Source organism: Pongo pygmaeus, chromosome 5 (assembly GCF_028885625.2).
Source record: "Pongo pygmaeus isolate AG05252 chromosome 5, NHGRI_mPonPyg2-v2.0_pri, whole genome shotgun sequence".
NCBI lineage: Eukaryota > Metazoa > Chordata > Mammalia > Primates > Hominidae > Pongo > Pongo pygmaeus.
The window spans coordinates 106,679,628-106,704,260 of NC_072378.2; the positions used below are offsets into that span (position 1 = coordinate 106,679,628).

General features: G+C 42.8%; 1 long non-coding RNA gene across 1 annotated transcript in view; it reads right to left on the reverse strand.

Annotated features, from left to right (window-relative positions):
• The window catches only part of LOC129037808 (uncharacterized), a 43,506-nt gene that overhangs the window by 3,850 nt on the left and 15,023 nt on the right, over positions 1-24,633 (reverse strand). The window contains exon 2 of the long non-coding RNA XR_008502995.1: positions 1,763-1,913. This is a non-coding gene — a long non-coding RNA (uncharacterized LOC129037808). The remainder of the gene's footprint in view (positions 1-1,762; positions 1,914-24,633) is intronic.

A 24,633-nucleotide genomic window follows, 5' to 3' on the forward strand; every position in this document is an offset into this window, starting at 1 on the left:
TATGGACTTCATTTTATAAAGGCAACCATATACAATCTATCCGTGTCAGTAGACACCTAACATCCACACCCCCAGGCAATTTAAGATTAGAAAGCTCAGATCTGATTGGCCTCGGTGTGCTCATTTGACTCCATTTTTCTTTCCTCATCTGCAAGATATTCAAGATTATTATGTCAATAGATTGATTGTATTGGGGAAGAAGAGGAGATGTCACTAAAGTTGGACATCACTACTTTTTTCTCGGTTTTTCAAAGGTTTGTAGCATGGAAACAAATCTCTCTAGACTAAACTACACAAGAAGCCAATCCCCTTCATATGAAAAACATTCCACTTGACAGGACAAATCCTTTGATTTTTCTGCAAGGAAATTTTATGAAAGAGCCTGGAAGCTTGTTTACAGAGACTAGAGAAGAATAAGCTCCGTGGAGAGCTCTTTCCTGAGACCTGAACACCCAACTGTCTGCTGGACATCATTTTCTTAGACACCCCCAAATTCAACATGTCTAAAACAGAACCTATTGTCTCTTCTCCCTACCCCTCCAACCCTGCTCCACTGAAGTTGCTGTCTCATTGATGCCACCATCTTCCACCCAGGTGTCCAAGCTAGAAACCAAGGAATCCTCCGTGAGGCCTTTCTCTTGCATCTTCTCCGCTATCCAGTTAGTTACTAATTCCTGTTACTGCTGCTTCCTACGTTTCTCCCATATTTATCCATTTCTCTTCATTTTCACTGCCTGCCCCTCCCCTGGCAGTGGCTCTGAGCATCTCTCATCTGGATCACTGCACCAGCCTCTTAATGAGGGGCCCTACCTCCTGCCTTGCCCTCCATCTGTTCCATACATGCAAGGACAGTGATCCTTCTAAAATGCAAATCTGAACCCGTCAGTTTTCTGCTGAAGATCCTTCCATAGCTCCCTACTGGGAATAAAGGTCAAACAATGCTTAGAAAGAACTTCTTTGTTTGAACTGGTTTATCTCTTCAAAGTCTTGACTAGCCACTCCTACCCTCTCCTACTCCATCCTTGAGCTGTGAAAACTTGTAGGTCCCAGATGAATCTGCCTTGCAGTCTGTCTCCTCTTGGCCTTTGCATATAGTAGCCTCACAGCATGGAACACTCTTCACTCTCACTCTTCGCCTAGAAAACTGCTACTGCCCCTTCAGATCTCAGCTTAGAAATCTCTTCTCAACTTAGCTTACATGCTCCCATAGCACAGCCTGTATGTCCCATTTCAAAGCTCTTGCCTCACTTGGGAATGCAAATGTCTATTTACTCATTTGGCTGTATTCACTGCTAAAATATATGCTTCTTATATGACATGTTAGAAAAGGCAAAACTATAGTGACAGAAAGCAGATTAGTGGTTGCCAGTAGCTGGGGGGAGGGTAGGAGATTGACTACAAGCAGTGCAAGCAATCTCTTCAGGGTGATGTAAATATTCTCTATCTTGATCCTAGTGGTGGTTATACTACCCCGTGCATTTGTCAAAATGCATCAAACTTTACACTTAAAATGAGTGAATTTTATTGTATAGAAAGTATACCTCGATAAAGCTGGTTTTAAGAAAAATTAATATATGATCCTCTAGGGCAGGTTGATACTTAGAACCATCCCTGGCTCATAGTAAGTGCCTACAATAGGTAATTGTTAAACCAATGAATGGATAAACAAATCAATATTATTTCCTTTCCCCTATTGTTTTGTACAATTGGCATAAAATTATTTTTTAAAGATGTGTTTAAAAAGTGTTCATTTATGACCTACCTTGTCATCCCATCAGTGGAATCAAATTTCTTTCAGTGAAACATGTAAACGTAAGACCTGCGCATGTCTTATGGGAGAAAATGTTTCCGGGATGAACTCAGAGGAGGAGACAGCATTACAGTGGCGCCAGACAGCCACAGCTCTACTTGCCCTAGGCACGAAGAGGGTGAGAAATAAATGCTTCAGGGGACTGGCTAGCAGCAGTTCTGAGGCCTGCTGTCCTGAAGCTTCTTTCCTGCAGCTCCTGGCTGATCCGGGTTCTGGATGCATCATGTCTTGAAGGCACTGACAATATCCACTTCCTATTCCTTAGCTGCATATGTCTTCCTTCCCATGGATTAGGTAGCTCAGGAAAAGCAGAGTGGGAGCTCCTGCCCAGACCACCATGTGAATGCCTGGGTGCTGATGCAGAGAGACTAACTAGAGAGAAGTACCTGCTTTGGCCTGAGACATCTTTGACCAGAGGCACAGGATGTACTTGCTTAATGGTAACCTATACCAGGGTTAACCCTTGCCCAGCCATACCAGGTTAGGAGCCCTTTCTGCACTGACAGTCTCCTTCAAGAACAAAAGAATATTTTGAATTGGAGAAGATTAGCTTGCTCTTTCCTTCATTTTCAGTTGAGGAAACTGAGGTCAGAAAGGGTTAGAGACTTGCCTGGGCTATGACGAGATCACTGGTGCTGGAACCTTGTTTCTGCACTTGAGGGCCAGCTGCCAACAGCCTCCCTGCACCACTCCCAGGTGGTTTGCTCGTCCCAACGCACTGCAGTGCAGGGAAGGGGAGTGTGCTCTCCTTCATAACCCAGCAGGGATTAACGCAGGCTACTTAGCTGATTTTAGAAAGTACTTGGTGAATCAATATAATGAATCTCAGAATTCACATTTTCTCTCAGATTTTACTATCGAACAAATGAAAAGAACAAAAAGTAAAAACAAATGGACTGATTTTTTAAAGATCACACAAGTCATCACCATTCCCAACTAATTGATGGACTCCCTTGGAAGGTGACGGCTTCTCCCCCACCTGTCTAAGCACACATAAAACACATCAAGTCCTCCGTGTGGCTCAGCACCACCTCTTTTCCTCTCGCACACCTGGTGGAGACTGTTGAATGAATAAACAGACAACCTCATTTGTAAGTAGGTGGCTTGGAATCCAGAATGCATTTTCCAAAGGAAACGACGTCATAGGAGGGCTTGGGTTTCCTGGGCCTGCCCACAAAGCCTAATTAATCTATCACACTACTGAAAGGCTATATATTTTCGTAGGAAATAAGGAGAAAAAGAAGTACAGTTACCATAATCATCATAAAATAAACATAAAAACCTGAACAAGAAATGCTTGCCTAGGGCAGACCTTATCCCCACTACCCAGCTCCACTCAGAAGACGGAGCAGAGCCTCTCTCTTAAATGAGTGATCATGCCTCAAAATTAGTGCCTTCATTTACTAATAGCTGAATCTCTCTCTGACAGCTGCTCAGATTAACCAGGCATATATTACTTTCATCTTTAATAAACAGGCACTCTAGAGTCGGTGGCTGGTCTCCATGGCAACCAGATGAAGTTTTTCTGCTGATGTTGGGGGCAAAATGCAGAAGGAATAGATGCTAATATGGCAGGGGAAGGTACGTATGGATTATAACGTACTGTCCTCCATTTCTTTACTGGTCCCAGGCTACCTCCCAGCAAGAATGGAGACTGGCTGTTTCTACCTTCTACTGCACACAGAGGAAAAGGGGTCCTGATCAGTGCTATCAGTACGATGGGGAAGGGCTGGGTTACAGAGCTTAGCACACACCAAAGCCTGCACTGCCAAGGAGCTACATGCAATTGCATCCAACTGAATTCTCATTTCCTGCGTGTGCCTGGCCCTGTGCTTCATGCTGCGGAGGTGGTTTACAGTAAAAGCATGTAGACTAAGTAAGGAGAGGTGCCAACACATATCATGGGGAGGGCAGGAGGAGGTCCAGCCCCTGCCTCCCCAACCAGGAGCAGCTGCAGCTCACAGCACCATTTGCCCTCAAGCTAAGCCACACCTAGTTCTTGAGTTCTGGCCAGAATGACTTTAGCCTTGCCAATCTAGCAGCTGGTCAGGCTGAATCAAGCATTTTTTGATAGTTCATGGATGCAGCATCATCCACTGGGCCCCTAACACCTGGAGACCCACAGAATTCCTGCCTTCCCTCAGCCATGACTGGTGGATTGACTTGGCCTGCATGACTGGGATCTGACTCACATTCCTAACCCAGGCTGGGGCCCTGACACCCTGCCTTTCTCTTGCCTGCATCTTACCTCAGGCACCTGAACCTAGTTTCATATCCCTAGGCAGGTTCCTGCTCCAAAGGAATGGTCACCCAGAACCACCCTGACAAAAGCTTTCATTCTATTTCAGCTACTGTTTGCTGCTGGAACTGCCTTCCTCTATGCCCCAGCAGGGGGACAGATTGCTGTGGGCCCTGAAGACTGGACCTTGGACCACTCGCACCCCCTCAGGCCAAGGCCTGTCAACTTCTGGTAACAAATTCTTCCTCATCCCTACAAACCAGGGATGCTGCCAAAATACCAGAAATCCTTATTCCTGAGCCTGAAGTGGTATTTGAAATGGGTCTTGAAGGGTGGCCAGGATTTGGACAATAAAAGAGAAGACTTTCTCTGTCAGCACCAGGGTCCTTGATGACAGTCATAGGGTGATGGTGTAATTCATTCAAATCTCTATTAGGTAACCCCAACCTCTGTCTGTTTTCATGGTGCTTTCTGCTGGACTCCCCATCCCTCTGCTGTGTCTCCCGCCTGCTCCCCGCTGGATGCTTCCCTGTATTCCTTTTCTCCTGTACTTTTCCACTTGCACCCTACGTCAGTGTTTCCTGAGCTCACCTCTCCTTTTCCTATTCTTTGCTCTGATATTCAACACAGGGTGGCGGGGGGGTAGTGGGGAGGGGTGGGGAAAGCTGCTTGCTGTGCCCCAGGTAATTCTCTCATCCTCACTGCCAGCTTTAAGGGGAAATACTGGTCCCAGAAGACAAACCCTTCCTCCTGTCCGTTGGAAACAAGTAGGTTGATTTTTCCACCACAGGAGTGAAACAGCAAAGGCTGTTGGTTGTACCAGTGGATCCAGTGCCTACTAAGAGCTTACTACTCATTTCTATCCATTTAGTGTGGCATACTCCGGAAGATTCTCTTGCCCCTCCCTTGACCCAAAATACCTCCTCTACTGGTGCCTGAAAGCCTACCATTAACCTAGTCATTCCTTTGTGTTAGTCATTACTTTTTCCTAATGGTCTTCCTTTGAACATAAAAGCACTCCCAGAAGGGAAAAGATTTGCTTCCTAATGCCTCTATGCAAACGAAGAATGGAGGGGAAAGTGCCGAAGGTTTCGAACCTTCCCAATGGGGTTGGAGTATAAATCTAATTTGACTGGGTGGAGAATTAACAAAATACATTGAAATTATAGAACTGCTGATGTTCATATAGTCATTTTTCCATTTTTTAATCTTCTTCATTTAACTATAACATACATACAATAAAGTCTACAAATCTTAAACATACAGCTTAATACATTTTACATATGTATATACTCATGTAACTACCACCTAGATTAAATATATTTCCAGTGCCCCTGCATCTCTTTCTAGTCAATATTCCTCCAAAAATAACCACTTTTCTGACTTCTGTTACCCTAGAATAGTTTTGCCTATTCTTGAGCTTCACGTCAATGGAGCCATGTGGAGCCCAGACTTTTTGACTCAATATAATATTTTTGAGATCCATGCATGTTGTCGTACATATCAGTCATCTGTCCTTCTCTATTATTGCTTAGTATTCCATGGTATGTATTTACTACAATGTCTTAATCCATGTTTCTGTTGATAAACACTTATTTCCAGTTTTGCAAAAAGCTGTTTCCTATTTTGAATAAAGCTGCTGGAACATTCTTGTACAAGGTTTTGTGAACATATGCACTAATTTTTCTTGGACTATACCTAGCGGTGGGATTCTTGTTTCATAGGGTAGACGTGTACATAACTTTATTAAAAACCATCAAATAGATTTTCAAAGTGATTATATCCTTTTGCATTCCCACCAGCAAATGTGTGAGAGTTGCAGTCACTCCACATTGGGTCAGTCTTTTCAATTTTAGCTATTCTGGCAGAGAAAATTTTGCAGTACTTTTGCTACGAGAGGTAAATTCCTGAGCTGGGGGTCGTCCGCAGGAGAATAGAGGCCTCCTATCAATGACAGATGTGGAAATAGAGTTCTGATGAGTTTTTGTTTTGTTTCATCTTAATAACGAGAAACTGTGGGGCTAGAAAGCTAGAGAAATATTTTTTATCTTGTATCAGTACTAACTAAAAGAAAGCCAATTCTGGGGGTGATGGGAGGGTGTCACCGGTGGAGAAAAGGGCTAATTTAGGCTAACTCTAGGATAACGCTCCAGGTAGGGTGTTAAGACAATACTGCAGGCCCATGTCTGATGATCCAGTCAGAAAGGGAGCTCAGACCAGGATGCTTGGTTGCCAGTAATAGAGACTAACTTGAGCTATTAGGTCGGAGCAAAAGTAATTGCGGGTTTTGCCATTAAAAGTAATGGCATTACTTTTAATGGCAAAACCCGCAATTACTTTTGCTCCAACCTGATAGCATGATCAAGTGGGAACGTATGAAAGGATATTTGTGTACCCACAGAATTGACAGAGTTGAGAGTCTGCCCCAGAGATGAGCAGGAACTGAGGAGGATCCAGAAGGCCAGGAGCAGGCAGCTCAGTCGATCAGTGTGCTTCCCTGTTAACTGTTTCTGTCATCCTTGTGTCACCTGTTCGAGGTTCAAAGATCCAGAAGTGTTTATCAGATTTGGTTAAGCTTAGGCCACATGCCCACCCTCAGGGCTGGAGGAAGCAGAATCTGGCCACTTCACAATCTTCCATGGTGGGGAACAGGCACCTGGGTTTATACCCGACTAAGGCTGCATCCATGGGAATAAGTAATTCCCCAAAAGAAATGAGATGCTATCAGGAAAGAGGAACGGATGTTGAGTAGCCGAAGAAATGCCACATGTTCACTACAGGCCTGCCTTCAACAGCATTAAATTCACACTAGAGTGTTAATAGCTATGGGGGGATGAGAGGAAACTGGCCTGGGCCTATAGGGTGAGCAAGGAAAGGGAATTTGACATCAACAATAAAGGCCTAGCCGATTTGCTCACCGCTTCTCAAATGGACTTGAATAAGATGATACTGCGTGACACAAAACTTCTTCTTCTTTTTTTTTTTATTTTTTTTAGATGGAGTCTCACTCTGTCGCACCCAGGCTGGAGTGCAGTGGCATGATCTCGGCTCCCTGCAACCTCTCTGCCTCCTGGGTTCAAGTGATTCTCTTGCCTCAGCCTCCCGAGTAGCTGGGACTACAGGCACATGCCACCACGCCCGGCTAATTTTTGTATCTTTTTAGCAGAGACGGGTTTCACCATGTTGGCCAGGATGGTCTTAATCTCCTGACCTCGTGACCCACCTGCCTTGGCCTCTCAAAGTGCTGGGATTACAGGTGTGAGCCACCACACCTGGTCACACAAAATTTCTCAATTTGTCATTTTTGGCATGTCTGAGTCACTCTAGGATCCCCTTGCAGTGTGGTACAACCTGTGTGAGGGGATCCTGGGTGGAGGTGGTGGGAGGTGGAGACTGTGGAACGGGGGGACGATCACAGCCCAGGTATGGCACTCTTTTTCAGGTGTGAGCTTCTAAAGGCCTAATCAAACGTCTGAGACTTGAGGACAAAAATATGGGTTTCAAAATACGTAAATCAAAATACCCGTGATCCCAGCACTTCGGGAGGCTGAGGCAGGAGGATCACTTGGGGCTGGGAATTCAAGACCAGCCCAGGCAATATAGTGAGACCTCATCTCTACAAAGAATTTTAAAAATAGCCAAGGGTAGGCCGGGTGCGGTAGCTCACACCTGTAATCCCAGCACTTTGGGAGGCCGAGGCTGGCAGATCACCTGAGGTCGGGAGTTCAAGACCAGCCTGACGAGCATGGAGAAACCTCTGTCTCTACTAAAAAAAAAAAAAATTAGCCAGGCATGGTGGCACATGCCTGTAATCCCAGCTACTTGGGAGGCTAAGGCAGGAGAATCACTTGAACCCAGGAGGCGGAGGTTGCAGTGAGCCAAGGTCGCACCATTGCACTCCAGCCTGGGCAACAAGAATGAAAAAAAGAAAAAAAAATAGCCAAGGGTGGTGGCACATACCTGTATTCCCAGCTACTTGGGAGGCTGAAGTAGGAGAATAGCTTGAGCCCAGGAGGCCAAGGCTGCAGTGAGCCATGATGGTGCCACTGCACTGCAGCCTGGGCAACAAAGCAAGACTCCATCTCTCAAAAAAAAAAAAAAGAGAAAAGAAAATAGCAAATTCTAACTTTTAAAGTGCTCCATTCAGCATTTAGGCAACCTTTCCCACTCTTAGGTGGCACTCCTATCTCAGCTCAGAGTTTCTCAGCCTCCAGCCCATTATGCATTGTTCCAAATGACAAAGCCACCAGAAAAAAAGAGACAGCACAGGCTCAAGGGACCCGGTTCTCCACAACAGGTTGCCACATCTTGATCTGCATCTGAAGCAAAGACTCAAAGTCTGCTCTAGAAAAGAAAAAAAATGACAAAAACCTTAACCGCATGGTTCAGAGATCTAGTTTTCGGATCCATTTTTTACTTGGAAGAGTATTTCCATTGTTCAATGGAAATAATTCAACATAGCTTTATATCTACAAAAATTAGGAAAATGTCTGAGTTACCCAATAGTGGGTCAGCCTGGACTTCTGGAGCACGCATTTTTCTACAAAGGAAAGAAAACTGGTCTGGTTATCAGAAGACCTAAGTATAATCCAGGCTTTGTCATGAACTCACTACATGACCTTAGGAAAATCACAACCTTTATTCGTCAATTTCCTCTTCTATAAAATGAAGGCAATTGACTAAATGGGCACTGAAGTTTGTTCCAGTTCCATGATCACTTAAATTCTTAAATAAAAGAAGAAAGAAACCATGTTAGTCTCTCTGACACATCTCCCCTAAGGCACTGCAGACCAAACACAAAATAAAAAGTATTTCAATCCAAAAGACCATGCTCAATCTCCAAGTCTCTGCAGCCTGTGATTAGTAGAATCTATCTTGCCATAATTGAGCAAAGTAGTTCTAGGAAAAAATTATACCGAATTTTACTAAATGTGCTTTCATTTGAAACCAGAGCCTTCCTTGGTTAGCCAGACCACTAGGACTGACATACTGTACCGATTACATAATGTGAGCACCATCAATATCCTTCCATTTTAGGAGAATTGGCTTTTTAGCCATCAGTCTAGAGCCCGCTATAATTTATTTTCTTTGTGGTAAGCAGATAACATGTCTACATTAGTTAAATTACTTTAATACGTGGTTGCTTTAGGCTCAAAAATTCTGACCACTCTTTTCAAGGAAACATCAACCCACGACATGTGGACTAAATCTCCATTTTTATTTCTTTGTTCATTTTTTGTTTTTTCCAAATGACTTCATTTTTGTTGTGAATGCTAAATGAACTTAAATTTTGGATCTTACTAAATACTCTGATATTTGTGCTTGTCTTTTAACCAAACACGTTGCATTCTTTTGCACCCCACCACTAGGCAACACAACTGTGATCAACTACAAATTGATGGATGGTGAGTTCTTTATTCTGTCCACAGCAAGATAAATGACTTCTTTGCCTAACCAACTTCTCAGGCAATAATAATCTGAACTCCTCTCACTCTCCGTCCTTCTCAGAGGAAGCCAATACAAGTCATACAAGTCATGCTGCTGATCCACGTGAATGTAATTTGAGCAGTTTCAAAATGTGTAAACATATTATTAGCAATGTGTTTAAACAGCACCTTTCCCTTTGGTGTTCATAATCCTTTAAAGTTATGATATAATACTCCTTCCAGCATCACTTGAAACTATATACAGCACAGCAAGAATTATATTTTTCAAGAAACGTGATGGTTATGAATAAATAAAAATGATTTCTCATGTCTCACAAGCATTTTTATTTATTTATAGGATCTGTGTATCCCTTGATTCTTTCAAAAAGAATTTGAAGAAACTTGCAAACTAATATGTATAGCCCAATTCTAATAAAATAAGAATAAAACCAGGATGGAAGGTAGAAAAGCTCTTCCCAAACACGACAGGAAGACTTAAAGGAAAATGTGACAGATGTGATTACACAGAAATCTAAAAGTTCTGTGTTGCAAAGATCAAGCAGCAGAACAGCAGATAAAGGGTAATACCCACAACTGTGTAAAACTGCCTGTAAAATGGTTATGGTTGGCCATAGAAGGCCAACCACTCAAATATTTTGTGCGGAGAACATGATGATTAGGTCCAGAAGAAATACAAATAACAAAAAGTCTGATAGAAAAAAAGGTGTAATTCTAGCTCCTACAGAAGGAGATTCCTTTCTCTCTCTCTCTCTCTCTCTCTTTTACAAGTCTCGCTCTGTTTTCCAGGCTGGATAGAGTGCAGTGGTGCGATCTCGGCTCACTGAAGCCTCTGCCTCCCAGCTTCAAGTGATTCTCCCACCTCAACCTCTCAAGTAGCTGGGACTACAGGCGTGCACCACTATGCCCAGCTAGTTGAGATGGGATTTCCTCGTGTTGGTCAAGCTGGTCTCTAACTCCTGACCTCATGTGATCCACCCACCTTGGCCTCCCAAAGTGCTGGGATTACAGACGTGAGCCACCACACCCGGCCAGGAGTTTCAAATTAAAACAAGATGACAGTTTTCACTCAGCTGAGTGGCAAAAAATAATAAATAAATAAATATAAAAATAAAGAGCAGTGGCATGTAGTTTTATATGACTCTTTTGGTTGTTTTAAAAATTTTTTAGTGCAAATGATGCTGCAATGAACATCCTCATACATATATTTCTTAGCAAATATATAAATATTTCTATAAAATAGGTTTCTAACAGCAAAATTGAATTAAAATTTATATGCAATTTAAAAATTGATACATACTGCCAGGTTTTTTGTTGTTGTTGTTTTATTTTTTAGAGAGGGTCTCACTTTGTCACCCAGGCTGAAGTGCTGTGGCACCACCACGGCTCACAGCATTCTCGACTTCCTGGGCTCAAGTAATCTTCCCACTGCTCCCCACCCTCCACACTGCCATGCCTGAGTAGCTGGGACTATAGGAGGGTGCCGCCATGCCTGGCTAATTTTTTAAATTTTTTTTTTATAGAGACAGTGTCTCACTGCATTGCCCAGGCTGGTCTCAAACTTCTGGGCTTGAGCGACCCTCCTGCCTTGGCCTCCTAAATGATAGACGTGAGCCACTGTGCCTGGCCTAATACTGCCAATTTACTCTTCTAAAATATTGCCCTACATTATATTTACATCTGCAGAATATGCGTATGACCATTTTCCCCTAAACATGCAATTACTATACATCCCAGTAATTGTACTCTTGGGCAATTATCCCAGGGGAAAAAAAAACACAACAACTTATGTTAACATAACAACTATACATAAATGTTCATAGCAACTTTATTTATAATGGCCAAAGATTGAAAACAATCCAGATGTTCTTGAATGTTGATTAAACAAACTGGGGTATATCCAAATCATGGAATACTACTTAGCAATAAAAAGGTGATACACATACCAACTTGGATGAATCCCCAAGAGGTTATGCTGAGTGAAAAGAGCAATCCTGAAAGGTTACAAACCAAATCAAACTAAATGATTTCATTTATATAGTTTTTTTTTTTTTTTTTTGAGACAGATCCTCATTCTGTTGCCCAGGCTGGAGTGCAGTGGCATGATCTTGGCTTGCTGCAACCTCTGCCTCCCAGGTTCAAGCGATTCTTGTGCCTCAGTCTCCCAAGTATCTGGGATTAGAGGTACACACCACCATGCCTGGCTAATTTTTGTAGTTTTAACAGAGATGGGGTTTCACCATGTTGGCCAGGCTGGTCTCAAACTCCTGGCCTCAAGTGATCCACCTGCTTCAGCCTCCCAAAGCGTTGGGATTATGGGCATGAGCCACCATGCCTGGCCCCATTTATATAACATTTCTGAAATGACCAAAGTACACAAATGGAGAACGGATGAGCGGTTGTCAGGGGTTAGAGATGTGGGGAAGGGGCAAGACGGAAGAGGGTGTGACCATGAAAGGATAACGGGACAAATTCTCCTGGTGATGGAACTGCTCTGTATCTTGACTCTGATGGTCGATACATGAACCCACACTCAGGATACAATTGCATAGAACTAACACACAAATAAGTACAGAGAAAACTGGGAAAGTTTGAAGAAGATTGATGGATTGTATCAATGTCAATATCCTAGTTCTGGTATTGTACCATAATTTTGCAAGATATTACCGTGAGAGAAACTTGGTAAAGGGAGCAGGGGATCTCTCTGTAACATTTTTTAAAAATACATATGGGGATCCCTCTGCATTGCCTAGGCTAGATTCAAACTCTTGGTCTCAAGCAATTATCCCACATCATTAGGACTACAGGTACACATCATCATGCTGTGCTAATCATTTCTTACAACTGCATGTGATCCTACCATTGTCTCAAAGTAAAAAGTTTAATTAAGAAACATATATAAGGTGGATCTATACAACATACTATGAGGTCTGTGATATACTGTTGCATGAGAAAAACATCTCACAAAAAAATAGGAGCAGAGTGTGATTATATTTGTAATAAACAAAGCCCTATATCAGATTGTATGTGAGCAAATAAATAGAAAATGGTGGTTATCTCTGGAGAAGAGAAAGGGAAAAGAAACTTAGTTTTTGCTCTATATTATTCTGTATTGTTGCAATGGTTTACAATCAACATGTCTTACTATCATGATTTCTAAAAATGTTTTCATTTTAAGGATAAACTAAATATGCCAATAATGGTTGATTACAAATCTCTCTAGATTATGGGATAATGAGCAGTGTCTCAAGCGAGCTGGGATCAGGGAGAGGCAAGTTTCTGTAAAGACAGCTGAAGACTGTAGACAGGGGAGTGGAATCTATGGCAGAACAGGGCTCTCAGGAGAGTATCCTATGAAGAGTTTGAGGAAGGTATGTAAAGGGTTGAAGGTAAGAGGGAAGCTGGAAAGGTATCCTTTTTGGGCTATCCAATGGCGACAAAAATACTATATTGCTTTGATTTTCTTTGGGGAGTGGAGGCAGAGAGGTGGTGGCTAGTATCTGGGGCTTTCTTTTGGTCCTTCCTACCATAATAGTCCTCAGGGAACCAACATGGGGGTTCAGACAGTTACTGAGTATGTCTCCTTACACTATACAATCTAGGACAGAGGCCAGGCATGGTGGTTCATATCTGTAATCCTAGCATTTAGGAGGCCAAGGCAGGAGGATCCCTTGAGTCCAGGAGTTTGAGACCAGTGTGAGCAATATAGTAAGACCTTGTTTCTACAAAAAATAAAAAATTAGCCAGGCACGGTGATGTACACCTGTAGTCTCAGCTACTCAGGAGGCTGAGGTGGGAGGATCCCTTGAGCCCAGAGTTTGAGGCTACAATGAGCTATGATCACAACAATGCACTTCAGCCTGAGTGACACAGAAAGACCCTGTCTCAAAAAAAAAAACTATGGCAGGAAATTACGTGGGTGGTTTCACTGAAGTTACACAATTTCAACACAAATTACCATAGGCCATCATTGGCTCCAGGCTTTGAGCCAATCTAGCAGACTAAAAACACAACTTCCTGGTGCTTGAGCAACTTGTGAATCCTAGATGATGTCCCATGTCCATAAACAGCCTGATAGAGCCTTACGTAGTTTCCCCCTTGTTCTAACACCCCCAAAAACCTCCCCATTACATATACTCCTCTGGCTCCCATTTGTCAAGATCTTGTAACTCTTTCAGTGGATAGTCTATATCACTCTGGAGCAGGTCTTATATATCTCTCTTTCTGGGCTATGTTGGAATCTAATTCTTGTTATAGAACCAGAGGCAAAAAGAAGAGAGGGAGTGGGTCTGAGACTAGGCATCAGTTCCTGAGGCAATGTTTCCAGGTGTAGTTACTGAAAAGTATTTTTTTCCAGAAAGAGGTCTTCGGGAAATTTAGGATTCTAAGTTCTCAGCCTCATCTATGTCCCACTAGTGCCTTTCATTAGTATTAGAGACCTGGCAAGGTTGAACTTTTAATTACCGCAGAAATTCTGCAAACCTTGCAATGAGGCCCAGGGCTTGACTGTGAACTGCAACAACAATAGATTGTTGCGATTCCCTCAAGGTTTCCACAGAGGCTTGACTCTACACACAAGTATTCTTCAATATATAGCTATAGCTCTTAATTTATCTTTTTGTCTATATATGCTCTCCATAACTGTAAGATATAGCCAGCTGGCTCCATAATCTTTAAAATCACTACTTTTGACAGAACAATGAAGTGTCACTGCTATGGTTTGAATGTCCCCTCCAAAACTCATGTTGTAATTTAATTGCCATTGTGACAGTATTAAGAGGTGAGACTTTTAGAAAGTAATTAGATCATGAGGGCCCCAGCCTAATGAATGGATTAATGCAGTTATCACAGGAGTGGGTTAGTTATCTTGAAAATTTGGTTTCTTCTCCTGCCCTTTCTTAGGTGCCCTCTAATGCCGTCCAATTTGTTATGACACAGAAAGAAGGCCCTCATCAGATGCAGCCCTTTCAATCTTGGACTTCCCAGCCTCCAGAACCATGAGCCAGATAAACTTCTATTCTTTTTTTTTTTTTTTTTTTTTGAGACGGAGTCTTGCTCTGTCACCAAGGCTGGAGTGCAGTGGAGTGATCTCTTCTCACTGCAATCTCCGCCTCCCGAGTTCATGCCATTCTCCTGCCTCAGCCTCCCGAGTAGCTGGAACTACAGGTGCCCGCCACCACGCCTGGCTAATTTTTTGTATTTTTTAGTAGAGACGGGGTTTCACCATGTTAGCCAGGATGGTCTTGATCTGACCTTGTGATCCATCTGCCTCGGCCTCCCAAAGTGCTGGGATTACAGGCGTGAGCCACCGCGCCTGGCCACTTCTATTTTTTTTAAATTACCTAGTCTGTGGTGTTCTGTTATGACAGCAAAAGATGAACAAAAACAGCCACAGTCACTTCATCTCCCAGTGTCTTGTTATGGTATTATGATACAGATATTGGTTTTCATCCATAGTTCCTGGCTCCTAACTCCCATAGTCCTTTTATAATGTTGGGGCACTTCAGACCTCAGGAAACAGAATCTTTCTCTCTGAAATTCTCCTCTCCTTCTTTCACCTGCCCAAAGCAGGACTCTAATCTGATTGTGGGTCAGAAAACCTTCATTCTAGAGAGAGTCCTGCCCCATACCCTAGAGGAAGGAATGGCACACAGAGAGGCCAAGTAAAGTCTAAACAGATGGGCTTTGTGGGGTTTAGATAATGCACTTTTTGTCCAATCATATTTCTACACAGTTGTCAATCATGCCTACATAATGAAGCCTCCATAAAAACCTGAAAGGACAGAGTTTGGAGAGCTTCCAGATAGCTGAACACATGAAGGTTCCTGGAAGGCGGTATGCCCAGGGAGGGCGTAGAAGCTCCATGTCCCTTCCCTCATACCTTGTCCTACACATCTCCTCATCTGTATCCTTTATAATATCCTTTGTAATAAACTGGTAAGTGTGTTGTTTCCCTGAGTTCTGTGAGCCATTCCAGCAAATTAATGGAAACCAAAGGGGGGTTCTTGGGAACCTCAACTTGAAGTCAGTTATTCAGAAGTTTTGGAGGTCAGGACTTGTGGCCAGTATGTGGGGAGATGGGAGGGAAGTTGCAGTCTTGGGGACTGAGCCCTCAACCTGTGGGATCTGACACTATTTCCAGGTAGTGTCAGATTTAACTGGAAGACACCCAGCTGATGTCCACTGCTGATATGTGAGGAACCCATACCCTCCCACATTTGGTCACAGAAGTCTTCTTCTGTACTGATTGTTGTGTTGTGGTGAGAGAGCAGAGGAAAAACCCAGCTTGATGGTTTTCTGAAATACTTGCCCTCCGCTTACTCTTCATCCACGCTATGACCACTGATAATGTGCATAATGCTACTGCAGGCAAATTACTAGTATTCGTGTTTATCCTTCAAACCTCCCCACTTCCCACAAGGTTATACTTCAGCTCCTCAAACATGATCAACCCAATCCCAAATCCCATTTTGAGGATCTATTTCCTAGTGAAAATTCTAGTATCAGTTACTGTATCAGTCTCATTGCCAGCAAGAAACAGGTGGTACATTCGAACTAGGATGATTGAAAGAGGGAGGTGTTTACAGTGGTGTAGATGGGGCACAGGGAAATCCCAAGAGAGAGGATGATAACCAAGAGCTAGCAGTGGAGCATAAAGAGAAGAGAGGCAGTGACCTTCAGTCCAGAGACTCAGACAGCCTGTGGCAACCTCACAGAAACAGAGCTGAGGGAAAAATCACCTTGACCTCACCCTCTCCCTAATTTCCAGTCTCCTGCCAGGGATCCCCAGTGGCCATACCCAGGGCAAAGCTAGAGGCAAGAGAGCCAGTGGATGTAGTCAACTATGTCAGCCTCCTGGGTAGAGAGTGGATCTGGAGGGGAAAATGCAAAAATCTCAGACACATTAGGAAAGGCAGTGATGTTCTGAACAACCTTAGTGTGAGGTGCTTGTGCAAAGCAGGTACTTACGTGGCTCAGGAGATTGGAGGAAATTCTGGGCTGTTGTATAAATCTGAAAGCTCTCAGCATAGAGGCAAGGCCATATGAGTGGTTGAGATGATTTAAGCAGCTAGGGTGAGAGAAGAGGATCTAAGATTGAACCTGAGGAGTTCCAATGTGTAAAGGTCAGGTAGAAGAGGAAAAGCTGGCAAAGGGACAGAGAAAGAGAGCCAGAGAGAGAGACAGCTAGGTGTCTTCCAGTAGAGTGTGGTAGTTTGGATACCAAGAAAAATAGCTTTTTCCAAAAGAAGGGAGGGTCAACTTTGTTGAAGTAGGCTGAGAGGTCATATAATACAAAGACCGAGGAGTACCCATGGGATTTCGGTCCATGGAGGTCACTAGGTCCTTCAGCAAAAATAGTTCTAATACAGGAATAGGGAAGGAAGCCAGTTGGAGGAGGCTGATAAGTAAACAGGCAATGAATAAGGGCAAACAATGACCATGCACAACTCTTCCAATCAGTTTAGGAGTGAAGGGGAGGAGAAAAACAGTAGAACTGAACAGAAAATTTGGAGTCCAGGAATAGAATTTTTTAGAATGGGAGTGACTGGAACATGTTTAGATGCTGATGAAAAGGGCCATTAGAAAGGAACAATTCAAAGATAGAAAAAGGGAGGATTTATAATGTACCTTTCCTAAGAAGGCTGGAATCAATGGCATAAGAAGAGACTTGACCTTTGTAGGAGGAGAGACATCAGTTCCATTTTGCCAGATGGGAAGAGCAAAGGATGGGCACAGAGGTGCAGGCTGGTTTATAGGAGCCGGTGGCAGAAAGTGAGGTAATTGCTACCAGAGTGCATCTATTTCCTCCGTGAAGTAAGAACAAAGACATCTACTGGAGTGAGTGATGAGATGGGGGCTCAAAGCTTTGAGAAGTGGAGACAATTTAAAATGGTCTTTTCAGAGACAGAAGGGTGAGGGACAAGAGGAGGATGGTGAGATTCCCTAGGGGTGATGGAGGTTTGAGAGTCAGGGAAGGTGGTGACTGGGTGCAGGCTATAGGCTGGGATATTTCTCTCTAGTCATACTTTGCTGCCTAGGGAGAGACATAAATAAGAAAGTATGCAGTTGAGTTCTTCTAGGATACCCCCCGCCCAGGTGGACGTGATGAAAGGAAAAAATAGGCCAGTAAGTTTAGGGTATTGGCAAGACAGTGACTAAGATAATGGACTATGGAGTTTAATCTGGCTTCAAAGAGAAACAAGGGCAGAGTGGGTTAATGGATAAGGAAAAGTAGAATGGCCGGGGTCTAAGGACCTTGTGTGGTGAGATGCAGAGCAGGTGTGCAAGTGGACTGGAATGAGGGAGCTGTGGTCAGAGAAGGAGATGGAAGAGGTGACAAGATCCAGGTGCCACTGAGAGGTGGGTGCTGGAGGTGGTGAAGTAGATTAAGGCATTGAGAGGCCAGAGTGTTGACTAGGTCATCCATGGGTACAGTAACGCTTCTCCAGAGGATGACAGGGTTGAGGTGTGAGGGAATACTAGAAGCAAGAAGGGAAAGTCCTTGAGGAACAAGAGGGAGTTTCCAGAGACCAGTGGACAAGAACAACACTACCTGAACTTCAGAGGAGCAGCCATTTTTACAGGAATGCTTGGGGGCTGCGTTAGGGAATGAGGAGGCAGCCACATCCACATCCTAATCTAGGGTATGTAGGGTGTGGAAAAGGACTCCAGAGGGCTGCAAGAAAAGCAGTGCTCTCTGGGTAAAGAAGAGTTTTAATTCAGGCAAGGAGATGGAGGAGAAAATATCAGGGTTGAGATACGAAGGTCTCCTGAGATAAGCTGAGGCAGCAGAACTAACCAGGGAAAAAGAGGTGATGCTTCAACTTGAGTATGTTTGGGTCACAGCTTGTGAAAAGAATTGCCATTAAAATGATTTCAAAATCAGTGTCTGCCTCCAGAAAGCGCTATTCCTGTTTCAAAGATGCACACGTACTCCCAACTGCAATTGTCCTTCACTTTCAATGGTGGCCTGTGTGTGTGTGCTCCGGCTCTAGAGAACAATGCTTACCCAGCACTATTTTCTCCATGCACAGGGCTGTCCTTGAGTTTCTTTTGTTCCAGCTGCTGTTTGCTGAGTCTGGCATGATATTTACCTTCATCTCTTTATTTCCTAGTTTACCAAACACCATGATTTCAAAAGAAACCCCCACCCACCCCCATCACCACCACCAAGGATTGCTTTAGGCCAGTGTTCTCTGGATGGTTTTCTCTATGTCTGTGTCTCATCCCATCATTTGACCTTGACTTTGTATTGTCCTGCAGTGATTTTCTCCGTGCCATTTTACCTCTGCTTCACTTCTGCTTGGGCATCCACCCTCTGCTTCACCCATTCTCGGCACCTCTAGAGCAATGAGGGGCTTAGTGGGCAGTGAAGGTGCCTCCAAGGTTAACAGATGCATGGCAGTATAACTGACATCTGTTATTTATAAAAGAGATGACATAGAACTAAACTCTCAGGACTTTTATTTGCACCTTGGATGACAAAACAAATTCTGCAGTTAACATTAAGAAAAACAAGTCAATATGTGAGCAGTAAAAGTGAATTTACCAATTTTTCCTTTTGCCTTCCCAGAAACTCTTCTTTTCTTTCACTGTGACTTGATTACTAATTCTAATCTAGAAACTAATTCTAGATTAGAATGCTAGATTAGAATTAGTAATCATCTTGACAAATAGGTAATCACAAGTGTTTGCCATTATTTTTCTCATTACCCAGGAAGTATACTCATACCACATAGTAGATAGGCCAACTAGAACAAAACCCAATCAGGTGTAAAAAATGTACTTTGGGCCCGGTGCAGTGGCTCACACCTGTAATCCCAGCACTTTGGGAGGCCAAGCTGGGAGGATTGCTTGAGCACAGGAGTTCGAGATTAGCCTAGGCAATGCAGTGAGGCTTCATCTCTACCAAAAATTTTTAAAAATTACCTGGGTGTGGTGGCATGTGCCTGTGGTGGCATGTGCCTGTGGTCCCAGCTACTCAGGAGGCTAAGGCAGGAGGATCTCTTGAGCTTGAGAGATTGAGAGTGCAGTGAACTGTAGTGGCACCACTGCACTCCAGTCTGGGTGACAGAGTAAGACATTGCCTCAAACAAAACAAAACAAAACAAAACAAAAGGTACTTAGCAAACTGGTTTCACTATGCAACAGGATGGCTTGGTCACATAAGAAGTTACTGCCATCTGAATATTTCCAACAAAAATCTTCTCATAATTTTTAATTCATCAAATTCAGTGTTCCCTCTTTCATTTTGTTTTGTTATTACTGTTTTGGATTTTGTTGCTTCTTTTGTTAGAGCCCTCAATATTTTCTGGGTGGTGCTGTGACTGGATTGACTTTATCATTGGCACTATGTGTATTATTGTCTATCACCTAAAATACTTACAAATGGCCTCAAACACACCAGTTGCTGCCTAATAGAATATGCCTCATTTGAGGAACTGGAAGATTGCCTAATACTAGAGAAAGTCCCATGATACAGGCAATCAGGAATTACTAAATTCAAATCAAAGCTTCAACAGCAATTCAATGGGTTCATCATTTGCTCTTTAGCAACACAAAATAAATTAAGGCATAATTAACTGTTGCTAAGGGAGATTTACTCCTAAATTATCAAGATATGTAACTCCAGAATCTCCCTAATATCAGAGGCCCATGTTAGGAAACTGTATAGAAACACAGACTTGAAGGTACCCAACCAGTATCAATTCTAAAATCTCATTGCTACTACCTAAGACAAATTACCTTTTTCCTCATAGGTACAACTTAATTTGGTTAAATCAGGCTAAAGCGAAGGACTTACACTCCTTGATCAAGGGAAGAGTTTTCTTGCTTTCTCTTTCTCCTGCTAGATATGACCAGGTATGCCCATGTATACTTGACACTTGAAAGGAACTGACCTTAAGGTGAAACCTTTGACAAGAAGAGCAGAAGAGGGAAGGAAAGAGCATGGGTCTGCGTTGGCATCATTGAGCTTCTGAATCAACTAGCTCCGGATTTGTTCAGCCAGCCAAGTGTGCAGCTCAACAATCTGTTTAGCTATTCAAGGTGCAACTTATAAGTCCTTAGTTTAGTCCTAAAATTTCAGTTTTGTGAAATAACAAATTTCCTTATGTTTAAGTCAGTTTGATAAGTTGTTATGATTGTGATGATTGTCGTTGTTGTTACTTGCCACAGAAAGCATCAAAAGTGCCACAGGGACTTATTAGTTCCCGACCCATGTAACTAAGGGCCCCCACCAAGAATGTGTGCATCATTGTAGGGGTAAATCCTGCCAATTTTTTCATCATTCCACTCAACCCGATTCTTGATAAGGGGCTGTCTATGCTTTGGGTTAGCTTTACTCTAGCTCTTTTTTGCCTCATTTTCTCTAGCTCCCAGAAATCTATTCTCTATCTAAATATACCTTTCCTTTAAGTAGAATTGAAGCTAAAGTCAAACCAACCTAATACTTTCAAAATATTATGGAGCCCGTCTCAGGGTGGCCTGAAGGAGGACTGTCAGATCCTTCAGTAGGAAAAGTATACTCTAGACTTGTTTTCTGGAGTCAGCAAGATTCTGAGAAGAAACCTGTGGAATTTTTTCGGTGTCGGCACTGCCTCTGAATATCTGTACCCTCATCTCAGGCCGTATTATCCTTGCAGAAATTCTTGGTCCATATATTACCTTGTGTCTTGTCAGTGAGTTGGGTGGGGCTAGGTTTTGGGTCAGAGACATCTAAATGGCTGAAATAATTCTACTGGGAGTTTGCTGAGGTTACTGTTTTTGATCAAATCGGAAGATTTTCCTGCCAATATTTCTTTTCTTTCTTTCTTTCTTTTTTTTTTTTTTTTTTTTTGAGACAGCATCTCACTTGTCACCCAGGCTGGAGGGCAGTGGTACAATCATGGCTCACTGCAGCCTTGACCCCCTGGGCTCAAGTGATCCTCCTGCCTCAGTCTCCTGAGTAGGTGGGACTACAAGTATGCACCACCATGCCTGGCTAATTTTTTAATTTTTTTGTAGAGACTGGGTCTTGCTATGTTGCCCAGGCTGGTCTCGAACTCCTGGGCTCAAGCAATCCTTCCATCTTGGCTTCCCAAAGTGCTGAGATTATAGGTGTGAGCCACTGTGCCTGGCTTTCCAGTCAATATTTCTTCAAATACTTTTTCTACTTCATTCTGTTTCTCCTCTCTTTCTGGAGCTCTAAATATACATAGGTTAGACTGCTTGATATTATCCCACAGGATTTTGAGGCCCTATTCTTCTTTTTATTCTAACTTTTTTTCTCCTGATTAAATAATATCCATTGACTTGTCTTCAAGTTCACTAATTATTTATTTATTTATTTATTTATTTATTTATTTTTATGTTTTTTTTTTGAGACAGAGTCTTGCTCTGTCACCCAGGCTGGAGTGCAGTGGCGTGATCTCAGCACACTGCAACTTCTGCCTACTTGGCTCAAGCAATTCTCCTGCCTCGGCCTCCCAAGTAGCTGGGATTACAGGTGCCCACCACCACGCCAAGCCAATTTTTGTATTTTTAGTAGAGACGGGGTTTCACCATGTTGGCCAGGCTCGTCTTGAACTCCTGACCTCAAGTGATCTGCCCACCTCGGCCTCCCAAAGTGCTGGAATTACAGGCGTGAGCCACCGCATCCAGCCTCACTGATTTTTTAGGTTGTGTTCATTATGCAGTTAATTCCAAACTAATGCGTTTTCAATGTCAGATATTGTATCTTTCAGTTTCAGGATTTCCATTCGGTTCTTTTTTAAAGTTTCCATAGCTCTCTTAAAATTTTCCATCTCTTCACCTACTACAGATATATTTTCCTATAGACTCTTTAACTTATTTATTGTAGTTATTAAGTCTTTTGTAATTCTAACATCTGGGTCACTTGTGAGTCTATGTTTATCACCTGTTGTTTCTCTTCACTGTAGGTTACATTTTCCTGATTCTTTGCACAATTAGTAATTTTTAAAAATTGTATGCTGAGCATTTTGGATGATATTAAAAAGACTTTGGAGTCTGCTATCTTCCTTAGAAGAAATTTGACATTTGTTCTAGCAAGCAGTTAAATTACTAGCATAGTTTCTTGATCCTATGGAGCAATGCCATTCAATAGAACTTCCATGATGATAGAAATATTCTGTAGTCTGTGCAGTCCAGTATCATAGCCATTAACCACATGTGTCTGTGAACATTTGAAATGTGGCTAGTGTGACTGAGGAACTACATTTTAAATTTTACTTAGTTTAAATTTGAAATGCCATGTGTGCCTAGAGGTTACCATATTGCATAATGCAGCTATGAAGAGTTGGTTTTAGGCTTTGTCAGGGCGGGCCTATTTTGGTTTTGCCTTTATTCCTAGGACATAGGCTTTAGTCCTGGGGAGTAATCATTACTCCTTGTGTAATCTCAGTAGAAAGCTTTAGGTGTTCTCCAGAGCCCTCTAACTTGGTGAGAACTAAACCCTAAGCACCATCTGCTCAACAAAAGACAACACCTTTTTAGCCTTCCAGCTGTTATTTTTCCCTTGGCTCCTTGAACCTCACCCAGATGCACAGTTTAGGAGTCAGAGAAGTTTGTACACAGATTTGGGAGCTCCCCATCTGAGACTCCCTCCTTTGTGAGATTCCCTCCTTCCCAATCTCCTGCTACTGTGGAAGCCCCAAATTCTAACCTCTAACTTTTTAGCTCAGTAGAACTGCCACTTTCTGCTGAGCTCTACCTCTGTCCACTGCAGAAAATGGATAGCACTGCCGAAGGAAAACCTGATAAACGTGTATCTCACCATATGTGATTTCCTTTTTTCAAGGGTCACGTCTTCAGTTTTTGTCTCAGAACCAAACCATGTTGGCCAGTTTCAAGGACCTTCAAACAGGTTTTGTTGTTATCATTGTGTTTTGGGTCCAGAATTTACCATTGTCTTTGGCAGAAGGGTTAGTTAGATATAATTTACTTGGCCATTACTAGAATTTGAAACCTATCTGAATGGGCAAAATTAGGCACTGAAATACTGAGTTTGATGGGAAAACTTGGCTACACTCTCCTCCTAGCATACACTGCCATGTCTATTTGAATCAGAAGGGGCTCAGTATTTGCTGAACAAATCCTGAAAGCTGAAAACTTTCTTGAAGGAGTCATACTTTGAAACATTATCAGTTATTCATAATTTAGAATGGAGAATCCTTTCCTGAAAGTGGGTTTTAATATGGGTTAATGAGAAAGAACAGGAGCTTCTTGGGTGTATCTGTCTTTTCACAAGTGTTAGAAAATCTGCCATGACTTTGCCTTAAGTGAAAAGATAATTTATCAACCAGCTTAGGTTAAAATTCCACGCTAAGACTGGCCCCAGGCATAGCTGGATTTAGGGCTCATATATAGTGTTATTAGAACACACGTTTTTTGCTTTTTTGTTCTCAGCTTTCACATCTGCCAATTGCGTTGTTACAATTAATCCCAGCTTTCTGTGACCACAAGAGGATGGTGGCAGCTTCAGCCACACACCTTCCCTGGTGTACATTATAGAGGGAAAAGTGAGACCCTCTTTCCTGGAAGTACCTGGAAAGATCTCACTGCCTCTCATAGGTTCCACCTGGGTCATGTTCTCATCCCTGAATTTGTCATGTGGTCATGAAATAGGATAAAATGATTGGCCCAGGTGTGACTCACATGCTCCACCCCACAGTCCAAGAAGTGTCATTTCATCAGATCCCCAAGGACTGAGAGGAGAGTGGGAGAAGTTCTCCTGATAAATATCTTGGTTCTTTGTTAGAGATATCTTGGGGCAGAAACAACAGAAGCTCACTAAAATGGGTACTGGAGGAGAATGGAATGAAGATGCATAGTGGGGGTTAAAAGCTTACACATTGGAGAGGCAGAGAACCTAAAAGAGAAATGCTGACTCCTTCCATTTTGCCCCTTGGCTCCGGGCTGCTGGAAGCAGGTGCTGTGCGATGTCACTGCTTCATGGTTAGCATGCTTGGGGACCTGCAATGAGTGAAATCCATGAAATTTACACACTGCAGTGGTATCTTTAAAAAGTATCAGGTAGAGAATAGCTTTTAATGTGGAATCCAGGCCCCAATTAGAGGCTTATTCCACTTGCTAAATTTGCTTTGGGTTCAATGCCCACTGACCTCTTGTACCTAGAGCAT